Source organism: Taudactylus pleione, unplaced genomic scaffold, assembly GCF_031769625.1.
Source record: "Taudactylus pleione unplaced genomic scaffold, aTauple2 ptg001303l, whole genome shotgun sequence".
Taxonomy (NCBI): Eukaryota; Metazoa; Chordata; class Amphibia; order Anura; family Myobatrachidae; genus Taudactylus; species Taudactylus pleione.
Genome location: NW_028285703.1, coordinates 1,533,072 through 1,548,191, shown reverse-complemented (window position 1 = coordinate 1,548,191; position 15,120 = coordinate 1,533,072). Strand labels below are relative to the sequence as shown.

The 15,120-nt window shown below is 44.6% G+C and overlaps 1 protein-coding gene across 1 annotated transcript in view; it reads right to left on the bottom strand.

Moving 5' to 3' along the window:
- Positions 1-10,956, bottom strand: part of CHGA (chromogranin A) — a 135,324-nt gene extending 124,368 nt beyond the window's left edge. The window contains exon 1 of the mRNA XM_088462982.1: positions 10,900-10,956. The gene's annotated coding sequence lies outside the window, so the exon portion shown is untranslated. The remainder of the gene's footprint in view (positions 1-10,899) is intronic.
- Positions 10,957-15,120: the final 4,164 nt, after the last annotated feature.

The following is a 15,120-nucleotide window of genomic DNA, read 5'->3' as shown; positions in this document are numbered from 1 at the left end:
ATAACTCTTTCACTTTTTTGATCCCACTTTATTCCTTTACTCTAATGGGGGGTATCCACTTAGCGATATACAAATGACAGCACGATTGCGACATTGCAATCATGCTGTCGTTTGTATAGCTAGTGATGTGCTAGGACTGAACATTCACTCGTTCAGTCTCGGCACATCCCTCAGGTTGACCTGCATGTACGGGCAATGTCGGATGTCGGAAGCGACCCGCGGGCATGCACATCGCGGGGCGCTTCTGTCCAAAACATCCCCGATGCATGCACGATTTGCAAGCGATTGCACGATAACGACATCGTTATCGTGCAATCGCTTGTTTAAATCGCTTAGTGCATACCCCCATTAAGCAAGGGATGTGGGGCTAATTCAGCAGTGCTGAACGCAGATTCAAGATAATCGTGAATCTGTGCAGGCGCATGACCCGTTCTGCATATGTGCAGAACGGGTCTGTGTCCCCACACGCAGACTGTCAGTGATTGACAGTCTTCTGGCGTTTGTGGGCGGCGATGGCCTCAGTTTCCTGAAATGGAGGCATGTCACTGCCGTTGGGGGGGAGGGAAGAGTCCAGGAATTCTGTCGGCTGACTGAGATTTCCTGGTCTCTTACTCTAATCTGCGGCGGGCGGCTGAGGGACCCCACGGGTCACACAGCCGGCCGATGGTCCGCAGAGTATCCGATGCTGCGTTGGACACTGCAGCTTGGAAACGTAATGCAGCAGGAGGTGTGATGCCTCCTGCTGCATTACCATAATTGCAAGTAATATGTGCACCTACTCAATAACTTTCAACCCCCCTTATATTTAGCACACACATTGCACAGCTGTCCCTCAGGGTACTGGAACTCAACCTAAGGTATTGTAGTCAGACACTTTACACATGGGCTATATACTCCTGTGTAGAGCCTTATAACTCTATTGGTGTCTTGGTAATAGGTCTGGATTTTAATGTTATATATCATGGATAGAAAATGTTCAGTACATATATGTTATAATTTACTATTGATAAATATGGGGGACACAGTCAATATTCCGACACATTGGATGCCGATGATTAGAATACCGGCGTCAGAATCCAGACACCTGTTAAAATCCTGGCCCCGGGTAAGTAGCAGGGTTGGCGGGAGGGTTAGGGGTTAGGTACTAGGTAGAGGATTAGGGTTAGGAACTAAGGGGGGAGGGTTAGGTTTATGGTGCAGGGAGGGGGAGGTTAGGTTTAGGTATCAGGGAGCAGAGCCGGTTCCAGGGGGAGCCGCGCCCTGTGCAAGACATGTAAGTGTCTCCCTTTATGCGCGTGCGCCACAATTACCATAGACCCTGCCCCCTAAATCACGTTATTTGGGGGCAAGCCCAAAACTACGTCAGTAGCTGGGCATGTGTGCGGCATCCATTCCTCTTCTCCGGGGTCGGCACCGGCGCGGCGGTGGGGGTGCCCAAACTCCCGACCGTCAGCGGGACACTTCGTCCCGTGGGTGGAACAGTGGGGCAGTGCCTGAAAAATGGGACTGTCCCTCTGAACTCGGGAATGGACCATTCATCATCAGGGGACTGGTAGGACCACCTGATATCCCGCAACTCCCAAAACGTAAAGTTTTAGGATTTGCCTGTGAGAACAAACGCCATCTTCAGATGACATTTATTCTCGCAGCCCTGCTCGTTCCTATGGGAAGGAATTCCGGGGATGTGAAGAGGATCCCTCTGCTACCTTCTCAATGCTTCCTCCGCGGCTTTGCGCATGAGTGGCCTTTGCGCAGAAGCCGGCGACGGGGACAGGTAAGTACAGACTTGCCTACCCTCCCGATTCAGCCGGGAACCTAACGATTTTCTGGTGCCGCTCCCGGCCCCCCCGGAAAGGCAGGCAAGCCTCCCGGAAGCCTGCGACCCTCCCGACCTCCCCCAGAAAAAAACTAGAAACCCCCGCAGCAGGGGGGCCGGTGACGCGATTTGCGCTGAATCGCGTCATCGTGGCCCCGCCCCCTGCTCCACAATGCCGAAAATAGGCGGCATTGTGAAGAGGGGGTGGGGCCATGATGACGTGATCGCATGGTCCCACCCCCAATGTGATATCTATGACCGGCCCCACCCCCAATGTGAAGTCAATGGCCAGCCCCGCCCCCTGCTGTTAGCCGACAAACAGCTCCCTCCCGGGAGGCTGGAGCAGATTGTCGGCAAGTATGGGTAAGTAATGCTGCTACCTCTGTAGCATTGTTGCTAATCTTTGTAAGGCACTGCGGAACACTTGTGGCGCCATATAAATAAATGATAATAATAATAATAGCCGGAGCTGTTGCCGCACTAGAGAAACGTTGAATTAGTATCCACCGCAGCCACTGTGTGTTAGATTTGTATTAACACATTTCTTTTTGTACAATTGGCTAAACGTTGGTGGATGCAGCCTTTTTAACTGGGATTTGCAAATTCAAATTCATTTACTTTGCTAATTGAAGATGCCTGGGGATGTGGTGTGAGCAGGAGGACCAATCACATATCACAATCTTAATTCCTGCTTTTGTTTGGTCATCCCAACTGTAGGATGAAGATTAGGATTGTAGTACAGATTTATTTTAAACACAAACAACGTTTCCTTGCTCACAGACGATTTCCTTGCTTACTGACTTACCCCTCATATTAATCTCAAATGAAGATTTCTAGGCCATCCACAGGGTGATGATCCCATATTTTTAGCTTTTCTCTTGTTCCCCACCCCCCTCAGTATGACAGAAAAAAAAGTCAATAGGTTGGAAGGAACACATAAAAAGCCTTTGCACACAGCGGAGGCATAGTCCCTTCTGGGAGATGAAAGGAGATAGAACATAAAGCTGATTGATGTGAAAAATGTCTCCGTAATCGCACTCTAACTGTGCTGCCTATATTATGACAATGGTATCAGTTGCACGCAATGCATACTATATTTACTAGCAATTGTATCATGTTAGTACAGCAGTCTCATGTACACAATGTATGATTAGATCTTATTATAGTGTTGTAATTAACATTATAACGCTGAATTTTCAGTCTTTACTACAGCATATTGGGGGAGAGGGAACTCGTACAAATCATGCACGTAGAGATGGGGGCCTCAAAACTAACATCGCAAATAAAAGTACACTTATGCTGGGTACACACTGGCCGATATATCGTTCATACGGCCGATGAACAATATATCATCCTGCCCTTCAGTCAGTGGGCCTGATTCAGAGCTGAACGCTCTGACCAGAGTGCTCGCTCTGAATCAGTGCCCTCCTACCTGAAAATGGAGCGGTCTCCTGGCCGCTCACATAGCTGTGGGTGACCACCCACAGCATATGCGAGCGGCCAAAAAGATGGTCGCGATGGTCAAGACCATCGCGACCATCGGGCTTGCGACGAGACCCTGCAGTAGGGTCTCGCTGCCACAAGCCCAGGAGTGATTTTGGCTCTATCAGAGCCAAAATCACTCCCACTGACATCATTACTGATGTCAGTGGGGCCGGCTTCAGACAGTAGGCGTTCCCATGGGAACGACTCCGTCTGGCAGCCACGCCCCCGGCACGCCCACCAAAGAGGGCGTGCTGTCAATCAACATCGACAGCACGCCCCCTTTGGTGCGAGACCCGGAGCGACGGAGAGCCCGTCGCTATCCGGGTCTCACGCATGCGCACGACGGAGCTCCCTCCGTCGTGCGCATGCGCAGTGGAGCGTCCTTTGCTTGCGAGCGGGTCTGAATGACCCCCAGTGTTTACACACAATATGTCTGAACGATGTCTGTACACGAACAATATATTGGGTGCAGAATATATTGACTATGGATGTCACAAGTGGGCAGGCATATGCAAATAGAGTCTGTTTGGCCAACAGATCGAGGGGGTCATTCAGACCCGGTCGTTAGCGCCGATGCGCTCGGACCGGGTCGATGGCCCCCCACAGAGCATGCGCACGATGGCGCCGTCGTGCGCATGCGTGAGACCCGCTACGACCGACAGCGCCGGTCGTAGCGGGTCTCGATCCAAAGGGAGCGAGCTGTCGATGTTGATTGACAGCTCGCCCCGTTTGGAAGGTGGGCAGGGGGGGTGGCAGCCCAAACGGAGGCTTTCCCATGGGAACGCCTACCGTTTGGGGGCGGCCCCATCACTAGTGATGTCAGTTGAGAGCTTCCGGCTCAGACAGAGCCAGAAGCTCTTCGGGGCTTACGACAAGGGAGACCCTACCCTAGGGTCTCGTCGTAAGCCCCGATGGTCTCTGACCATCGCGACCATCACCGGAGCAGTCGTTAGGCTGTGGGTTAACACCCACAGCTCTAACGACCGCAACAGAGGCTGCCGGTCAGGATGCAAGTGGCCACCCAGTTTGTGAGCGACCGCTTGCATCCTCCGACCGCCTCTGAATGAGGCCCCGGGTGTATGATTGGTAAGTGTGTATGACAAGCGTGTTTGTGCATAAACCGAATGCTGGGTACACTACACACTATGCAATATATCCTTCGTACAGCCAATGAACGATATATCGTTAAGTGTATCGGCTTGTGTGTACACGATACATCTGTGAGCTACGGCTTTGGCATATATATTGCATCGGCTGTGCAGTCTGGCAATTGTGATATATCTGAAAGACATATCAATCACATCTGCCGAACGACCGACTGCCCCACCCATATGCTGGCCACAGGAACTAGCAATAATGACATCACAACTGGGCGGGCATGCCTAATGCCAACCCAGTTGTAATGTCTGGCAAGACATATCATTCGGCAATTTGCGAAGTGTGGATGCTTACCAATTAGCCACTCTGTCTGTGGATCCGTCGACATAGTGTGTACCCCATGTTACCAGTCGTTGGAACGGTCGTCCAGATAGCTGACCTGTTGGCCCAGTGTGCACCCCCCCTATTACACAGCATGTTTAAGAACCAATTGTGTACATGGGACTGCTATGCCAACATGACAATTGCTAATAAAATAGAACTGCATATAAAAAAGGAGGACACTACTTCTAAGTGTCTGATTTATTATTATTATTATTATTATTATTATTATTATTATTATTTATTTATTAACCGTTTCTTATATAGCGCAGCATATTCCGTTGCGCTTTACAATTGTAAACATTAATAGAACAAAACTGGGTAATAGCCTACAGATATATAGGTAGGAAGGCCCTGCTCGCAAGCTTACAATCTATAGGGAAATAGGCAGTGATACACAAGGAAAGGAGCTATATAATGCATCGTGGTCCGGCCAGAATGCAGAGTTTCTTGGTGGCTGCATGATCCAGTCACACGGGAATGTCGACCAAATGTCATGAGGATGTGAGAGAAATACAATGTGTGAGATTGTGTGTGGACTGTAAAAAGGGGATGTACTTAGATATGGAAGCTATGAAGGTTATGTGGGAGGTTCTGGAATTTGGTAAGCTTGCCTGAAGAGGTGAGTTTTCAGGGATCGCTTGAAGGATTGGAGACTAGATGAAAGTCTTATTGTGCGAGGTAGTTCATTCCATAGAGGGGTGCAGCGCGAAGAAAGTCCTGTAACCGTGAATGGGAGCAAGTAATGCATGGGGATGAGAGACGCAGATCTTGTGCTGAGCGGAGATGTCGGGTTGGGAGATATTTTGAGATGAGTGAAGAGATATATGTTGGTGTGGTTTGGTTAATAGCCTTATGTGTAAGTGAAAGTATTTTGTATTGAAAACGGTAGAAAACCGGCAACCAATGGAGGGACTGACAGAGCGGGGCAGCAGAAGAAGAACGTTTTGCAAGGAAGATAAGCCTCGCAGCTGCATTCATAATGGATTGTAATGGTGATAGCCTGTTTTTGGGAAGACCAGTAAGGAGGCTATTGCAATAGTCAATGCGGGAAATAAGTGCATGGATAAGAGTTTTTGCAGTGTCTAGTGTGAGATATGGTCGAATTTTGAATATGTTTTTTTAAGTGTATGTAACATGATTTTGAGACAGATTGAATGTGGGGAACAAAGGACAGTTCAGAGTCAAGGATGACACCAAGGCAGCGAGCTTGTGGGGCGGGGTGGATGGTCGAGGTATCAACAGTGATAGAGAGATCAGGTTGGTAACTGTTATTGGCCGGTGGAAATATAATTAATTCTGTTTTAGAAATATTAAGTTTCAGGTGGCGAGATGACATCCAAGATGAAATGGCAGAAAGACATTCAGTGACACGGACCAATACAGATGGAGATAAATCTGGAGAGGATAGGTAGATTTGAGTATCATCCGCATACAGATGGTACTGAAATCCAAAAGAGCTGATTAGCTTGCCAAGAGAGGTGGTATAGATTGAGAATAACAGAGGACCTAAGACTGAGCCTTGCGGTACTCCAACTGATAGAAGTAGCAAAGAGGAGGCAGAATCAGAAAAATGAACAGTAAAAGAGCGATTAGATAGGTAGGAAGAAAACCAAGAAAGAGCTGTGCCCTTAAGACCTATGGATTGTAATGTTTGTATGAGAAGAGAGTGGTCAACAGTGTCAAAAGCAGCAGAGAGATCTAGAAGAATTAGGAGTGAGTAATGGCCTTTAGCCTTGGCAGTGACAAGATCATTTACTACCTTAGTCAGTGCTGTCTCTGTGGAGTGTTGGGAACGAAAGCCGGATTGAAGTGGGTCCAATAAGTTGTGCGAGTTAAGAAAGTGTGTGAGGCGGGTGTAGACAAGTCTCTCAAGTAGCTTGGGGGGGCATGGGAGCTGGGAGATAGGACGGTAATTTGAGAGAGTACTAGGGTCAGAATTTTGTTTTTTCAGAATGGGAGTAATCACTGCGTGCTTGAACAGTGATGGAAAGTTGCCAGTAGAGAGAGAGAGAGATTACAGATTTTAGTTAGGGTTGGGATAAGCACAGGAGACAAAGCTTTACTGATTTGTGAGGGTATAGGATCTAGAGGAGAGGTAATAGAGTAGGAGGATGAGAAGAGTGTAGATACTTCATCTTCGTTTGTGAGATCAAATGAGGAGAATGTGCCAGAGGGTTCAGGTAGGGAATTGAGCAGGTCACTAGCTGAGGAAGAGCCTACTATTTCATTTTGGATCTTATCAATCTTGTCCCTAAAATAGGAAGCAAGATCTTGTGCACAGATAGTAGCAGGTGGTTTGGGTGATGGAGGGGTAAGAAGCAGTTTAAATGTATTAAAAAGTTGCTTTGGATTCGAAGCTTGAGCAGAGATTAGAGATTGGAAATATGTTTGTTTGGCAGTGTCCAGAGCAGTACGATAAGAGTTGTAGATAGTCTTATATGTGAGGAAGTCACTTGGAGTATTAGACTTTCACCACCGACGTTCAACTTTACGTGAGAGTTTTTGTAGATGCCTTGTTAAGCTAGAATGCCACGGTTGACGTCTAACTCTATGTGGTGTGTGATGGGTAGCTGGAGCTACTTCATCGAGGGCTTTTCTAGATGTGATGCAGCAGTCTCAGGAGAAGTGAATGTAAAAATTGGCGAAAGTTGTTGTTTTAGAGAGGTAGACAGTTGTTGAAGGTTAATGGCATTAATATTTCTACGGGTTTTGGGTTTAGGTTTGGTTGATTTCAATGATGTTGATGTAATGGAGGAGAGTGTGCAGGTGATAAGGTTATGATCTGAGAGAGGGAAAGGAGCATTAGTGAAATCAGAAACTGAGCATAGTCTGGTGAATACAAGATCAAGACAGTGGCCCTCCTGATGAGTAGAGGAGTCAGTCCATTGGGAGAGGCCAAGAGAGGATGTTAAAGAGAGTAGTTTGGAGGCATAAGGAGATTGTGTACTGTCAATGGGGATATTGAAATCACCCATAATGATGGTGGAGATGTCTGAGGATAGAAAGTGAGGGAGCCAGGCAGAAAAGTGTTCCAGAAATTGTTGCAGTGGCCCAGGTGGGCGATAGATAACAGCAACTCGCAGAGAGAAAGGGGTGAAAGTCCTGATAGAATGCACTTCAAATGATGTAAATGTGAGTGAAGGTACCTGTGGGAGAACTGTGTATGTGAAAGATTGGGAGAGTAATATTCCTACCCCACCTCCTTTACAATTACCAGGCCTGGAGGTGTGTGAGAAGTGTAGGTTACCATGTGAAAGTGCAGCAGGGAAGACAGTCTGATTGTGTAAGCCATGTTTCTGTTATTGCCAGAAGGTTGAGGTTGGTTGAAATAAAGAGGTCGTGGATGGATGTTAGCTTATTGCAGACAGAGCGTGCATTCCATAAGGCACATTTTAGTGACTTGGATGGTGAAGGGAGGCACGCAATGTTTATGAGGTTAGCTGGATTTATAGTTCGTTGTGGGTGTGGCATGTGGGTTGGGCCTGGATTTGGTGATATGTCACCAGCTAATAGAAGCAGCAGTAGAGAGATATAAATATAATTGTTGGATTTGTCCGAAAGATTTTTATGGCGACAGGTTGTAATTGTTATTTTCAGTGTGTGTAGATAATTTAAAAGCTCATGTGTTCATAAGTGGAGAGTAGATTAAAGAGGCAGCAATATGTACAGAAGGATGAGCTGCAGGAAGAGTAAAGGATGTAGTAGCCTTAGAGAGTATTCCGTGGAGTGTGATTATAAAAAGAAGTTTTTGATACATTGTCTTTTTTTGTATTTGCAAAAAATAAAATTTTCTAAGTAATGGATTTGTAATTACCTGGTCTTCAGTGTTATTCAACTGTTATTTAACTGTTCAGAAAGCACACTTGATTTTAACCACTTAATGCATAACCACATCAAGCTGCTACCCTCAGCAAGCTGCCCTAAGACTGAATGTTAAGAAATATTATGCCTGATTAAGACACTAGTTTACATCTGAGCCAATTGGTCAGCTGGTTGAAATGCAGATTGATCAGTGGACATATATTGCAAAGTTTAAGTAAACAGGCAGTATGGCACTATAAACTATGCTTCAGTGATCCCCATCCAAACACAGGTCATGACTATGGCTAGCAAGTCAAAAAAGATTCACAGACATTTAAACAATACTAATTACAAACATGTACAGCATTAAACACATACTTTAAATACACAGCTAATTTTGCATTAATGCAACTATAGATTAGGAGTTGTGGTTTGCAGGATGTCAAATAATATCACATACATTGCCTAGACTATTGTATTATATGATTATGTACAGTGGTCAGGTCATGTTGGGGGTGTAGTGTTCTATATCTGTATAGTGTGTAATAGAGTAGTGTCCTATGGGCCATAATCAATTTGGGAGCAAAAAGTCCGTGCTGGACTTTTCGCTCCACATCGCAGGTTTTCCGGGGATAAAGTATCGGGCATGTGCCTGCTTTATCCCCGTATTCAATTAGAAATTAATGAAAACGGGAGCCAGCGGAAAGGTAAGTATCGCAGAAAATCGGGAATTTTCGGGAAATATTCCAGGGACCGCCCTAAAGGTGTCTAGACATGGGGGATCACTATGGGTACCCCCAATTTTACCTGTTGAAAGAAGTCAGGGTTTGTAATAACCGTGGCAGGTGCATATTTGCGGCTATGAAGAAGGGGTGAAGAAAAGCGCCTATATTTTTTGGGGGGTAAAAATAACTTATCAAATTTGGGGTAAATGAAAATGGGGGTAAGCATTTTTTTAAGTCCCTAAAATAATTTTTGAAAATTTTGCAAAAATGCACCTGCCCCTAGTCCCGCAATGAAGAAAACACCTGCCGCATATTTGGGAAACCCTCTGAATTTAATTTGGCCATTTTAGAAGTGTGTTCCCTATTTTTTTTTTTTTAAACCCCAAAATGAAAGTTAATTTTTTTGGGTGTCCCGATTTAATTTTTTAACAGTTTATTTTTAAATGACTTTCCCAGAGGTGCAGGCTATTCTTTTTAAGCCTGCACCCCTAAACCCCAATTCTGCATTTTTTTCTCCATGTAAAACATGCTGAAAAGTTATCCCCGTTTTTTTTACAAAGACTTTTCGCACCCGCGAAAAGTTTTTGAAATTGAATACGGGGATGATTGAAACAAGCGAAAATGACCTCATCACTGCCTAATTGAATACGGCCCTATGTCTGTATAGCGTGTAATAGAATTGTATTATGTTTATCTCCAGTGGTCAGGTCATGTTGGGGTATACTGTCATATGTCTGTTTAGTATATTTATTTATATAGTAATATAATTGTTTATAACGCCTTTATACACTTACAAATGCAAATATGTATTCAACCACTGGACAATTTGAGGACATCCAGAAAACATGCATTGTTAGGGTCAATCCTATTGTCCGCGAAGGGTGTGAGCTGCCAAAGCATTAAAACATCTGCAACGGCACTGCATCTCACACATGGGGCTGCGGGTATTTTTGTGCCAGTTCAGGCTGCTGCTAAGTGCGACTGTTGCTGCGATAATCACACCCACGAGATCATCACAGCTAATTGGATTGACCCCTTAGTGTGACCTGATGACATTGTGTAGAAAAAGTTTACATGCGGTTTCCTTTTAAAATATGCAAGTCACCTCCACACTGTAGGGACACCCCCGCAATGGGCTGCACCAAGAAAATGCAGCCGTTGTTCACTAAACATGCATGAGGCACAGAGAACCTCATTCCTCGGTGAGACCACTAGTCTCTAGTAAATTTTTAGACTGTATTGGCTTATCCCTCAAGAGGTGTCCTGACTCCTGACAGATATGAGGACATTACATGAAGAAACTGCTTTACATATTACAGACTGGAAGTGTATTTTTCCATCTCTTAGCCTGGAGACTCAACATTATCTGTACCTGAATCCATTATCCACATCTGCAATGTGTAACTGTCCATGCAGGTCAGGATAGTGCTGTAACATAAAGTCATTGATATGAGCCCTCACACAGCTCACAAACTTCACCAGCCTATAGATGCTATGAAGTATGAACATAATGTATTGTTAGTCATAATTTAGTGATTTGTCCAGGTTTCTCCATGTCTGGAGCAAACAAGTGTAAAATTATCATCTTACCGTGCAAGCAGCTGGTTCTTGAAAAGTACATGAACTTAAATAGCCTAGGTGACATTACAGCAAGCACGTTATGTGATGACAGACCAGACATTACTATTTGATGGAGGCATGTGTGCAAACTGGAGCCCTTCATTCATCACCTGACTTATGAGTTTACCTAATTAATGAGGCTCCAACAACACAGGGTGATTATTTCCCCAACCACCCCAGCTGCAAAGGCACCAACCCAACCTGCATGTGACTTTCCAGCTCTCTCTCATTCTCAGAGGACTTTTTATAGTGATTATTATGGGTTTGGAAAAGACCATCATCTTCCCTCAGCAGTGTAGGGTAGTAGGTAGCACATACTAGAGATGAGCAGTTGGGTTTTAATGAAAACCAAAGACACCCAAGCTTTGGGGTTCCATTCGGAACAGAGTCCCGACTCGGATCTAAAAAACGGATCTTACATATTTTGGATGGTATTGAAATCCCTCCCTCGTGTTTTCAGGTGCTGGAGGTTCTGGAAATTTAGGTTATTGATGTTAATAATTCTATTGGCACAAAAAAACAACAGGTCCAAATGACATGATATAGCTGTTTTTATCATTTTTTTAAAGAAATCCAAAACTAACACTGAAGCAAAACACTTGGAGGGTGGTTTTACCAAAAATGCAACAATAATTTAGAACCAAAACCAACACACGGGGGCAGCGCCCATCTTTAGTACATGCAGGACATTATATTAACTTGAGAACAGTTATACACACTGATTACAGGGTATGTAGTCAGCAAGCTGGCAGTCAAAATGTCAACTGCCGAAATCCCGACAGTGAAAGCTTGGCATGGGACTAAAGATAGGCATCTAAATACCAACCAGAAAAGAAATATGCCCGCGCTTGGTTTTACCCAGCAATAAGGGACCCCATTTTTCTGCAGGTCCCTAACACTAGCATATATGCCCAGCACATCATTACATTGCAGTTACATGTACTCACCTCCTAGATACAGAGGGACACATCTATAACACTAGCGTATATGACCAGCACATCATTACATTGCAGTTACATGTACTCACCTCCTAGATACAGAGGACACATCTATAACACTAGCGTATATGCCCAGCACATCATTACATTGCAGTTACATGTGCTCACCTCCTAGATACAGAGGGACACATCTATAACACTAGCGTATATGCCCAGCACATCATTACATTGCAGTTACATGTACTCACCTCCTAGATACAGAGGGACACATCTATAACACTAGCGTATATGCCCAGCACATGATTACATTGCAGTTACATGTACTCACCTCCTAGATACAGAGGACACATCTATACAGGGGCTGGCTGTTAGCCACACCCAACTAGGCCTTTTATAGCCTTAATTGAAAGCTGCCATGATAGCACAAGGCAAAATTTTGAAACAAAATAGATAGATAGATCTGTCCCTCTGTATCAAGGAGGTGAGTACATGTAACTGCAATGTAATGATGTGCTGGGCATATACGCTAGTGTTATAGATGTGTCCCTCTGTATCTAGGAGGTGAGTACATGTAACTGCAATGTAATGATGTGCTGGGCATATACGCTAGTGTTATAGATGTGTCCCTCTGTATCTAGGAGGTGAGTACATGTAACTGCAATGTAATGATGTGCTGGGCATATACGCTAGTGTTATAGATGTGTCCTCTGTATCTAGGAGGTGAGTACATGTAACTGCAATGTAATGATGTGCTGGGCATATACGCTAGTGTTATAGATGTGTCCTCTGTATCTAGGAGGTGAGCACATGTAACTGCAATGTAATGATGTGCTGGGCATATACGCTAGTGTTATAGATGTGTCCTCTGTATCTAGGAGGTGAGCACATGTAACTGCAATGTAATGATGTGCTGGGCATATACTCTAGTGTTATAGATGTGTCCTCTGTATCTAGGAGGTGAGTACATGTAACTGCAATGTAATGGTGTGCTGGGCATATACGCTAGTGTTATAGATGTGTCCTCTGTATCTAGGAGGTGAGTACATGTAACTGCAATGTAATGGTGTGCTGGGCATATACGCTAGTGTTATAGATGTGTCCTCTGTATCTAGGAGGTGAGTACATGTATCTGCAATGTAATGATGTGCTGGGCATATACGCTAGTGTTATAGATGTGTCCCTCTGTATCTAGGAGGTGAGTACATGTAACTGCAATGTAATGATGTGCTGGGCATATACACTAGTGTTATAGATGTGTCCTCTGTATCTAGGAGGTGAGTACATGTAACTGCAATGTAATGATGTGCTGGGCATATACGCTAGTGTTATAGATGTGTCCCTCTGTATCTATGAGGTGAGTACATGTAACTGCAATGTAATGATGTGCTGGGCATATACGCTAGTGTTATAGATGTGTCCTCTGTATCTAGGAGGTGAGTACATGTAACTGCAATGTAATGATGTGCTGGGCATATACGCTAGTGTTATAGATGTGTCCTCTGTATCTAGGAGGTGAGTACATGTAACTGCAATGTAATGGTGTGCTGGGCATATACGCTAGTGTTATAGATGTGTCCCTCTGTATCTAGGAGGTGAGTACATGTAACTGCAATGTAATGATGTGCTGGGCATATACGCTAGTGTTATAGATGTGTCCTCTGTATTATAGATGAGTCCTCTGTATCTAGGAGGTGAGTACATGTAACTGCAATGTAATGATGTGCTGGGCATATACGCTAGTGTTATTGATGTGTCCCTCTGTATCTAGGAGGTGAGCACATGTAACTGCAATGTAATGATGTGCTGGGCATATACGCTAGTGTTATAGATGTGTCCCTCTGTATCTAGGAGGTGAGTACATGTAACTGCAATGTAATGATGTGCTGGGCATATACGCTAGTGTTATAGATGTGTCCTCTGTATCTAGGAGGTGAGTACATGTAACTGCAATGTAATGATGTGCTGGGCATATACGCTAGTGTTATAGATGTGTCCTCTGTATCTAGGAGGTGAGCACATGTAACTGCAATGTAATGATGTGCTGGGCATATACGCTAGTGATATAGATGTGTCCTCTGTATCTAGGAGGTGAGTACATGTAACTGCAATGTAATGATGTGCTGGGCATATACGCTAGTGTTATAGATGTGTCCTCTGTATCTAGGAGGTGAGTACATGTAACTGCAATGTAATGATGTGCTGGGCATATACGCTAGTGTTATAGATGTGTCCCTCTGTATCTAGGAGGTGAGTACATGTAACTGCAATGTAATGATGTGCTGGGCATATGCGCTAGTGTTATAGATGTGTCCTCTGTATCTAGGAGGTGAGTACATGTAACTGCAATGTAATGGTGTGCTGGGCATATACGCTAGTGTCATAGATGTGTCCCTCTGTATCTAGGATGTGAGTACATGTAACTGCAATGTAATGGTGTGCTGGGCATATACGCTAGTGTTATAGATGTGTCCTCTGTATCTAGGAGGTGAGTACATGTATCTGCAATGTAATGATGTGCTGGGCATATACGCTAGTGTTATAGATGTGTCCCTCTGTATCTAGGAGGTGAGTACATGTAACTGCAATGTAATGATGTGCTGGGCATATATGCTAGTGTTATAGATGTGTCCTCTGTATCTAGGAGGTGAGTACATGTAACTGCAATGTAATGATGTGCTGGGCATATACGCTAGTGTTATAGATGTGTCCTCTGTATCTAGGAGGTGAGTACATGTAACTGCAATGTAATGGTGTGCTGGGCATATACGCTAGTGTTATAGATGTGTCCCTCTGTATCTAGGAGGTGAGTACATGTAACTGCAATGTAATGATGTGCTGGGCATATACGCTAGTGTTATTGATGTGTCCCTCTGTATCTAGGAGGTGAGCACATGTAACTGCAATGTAATGATGTGCTGGGCATATACGCTAGTGTTATAGATGTGTCCCTCTGTATCTAGGAGGTGAGTACATGTAACTGCAATATAATGATGTGCTGGGCATATGCGCTAGTGTTATAGATGTGTCCTCTGTATCTAGGAGGTGAGTACATGTAACTGCAATGTAATGATGTGCTGGGCATATACGCTAGTGTTATAGATGTGTCCCTCTGTATCTAGGAGGTGAGTACATGTAACTGCAATGTAATGATGTGCTGGGCATATACGCTAGTGTTATAGATGTGTCCCTCTGTATCTAGGAGGTGAGCACATGTAACTGCAATGTAATGATGTGCTGGACATATACGCTAGTG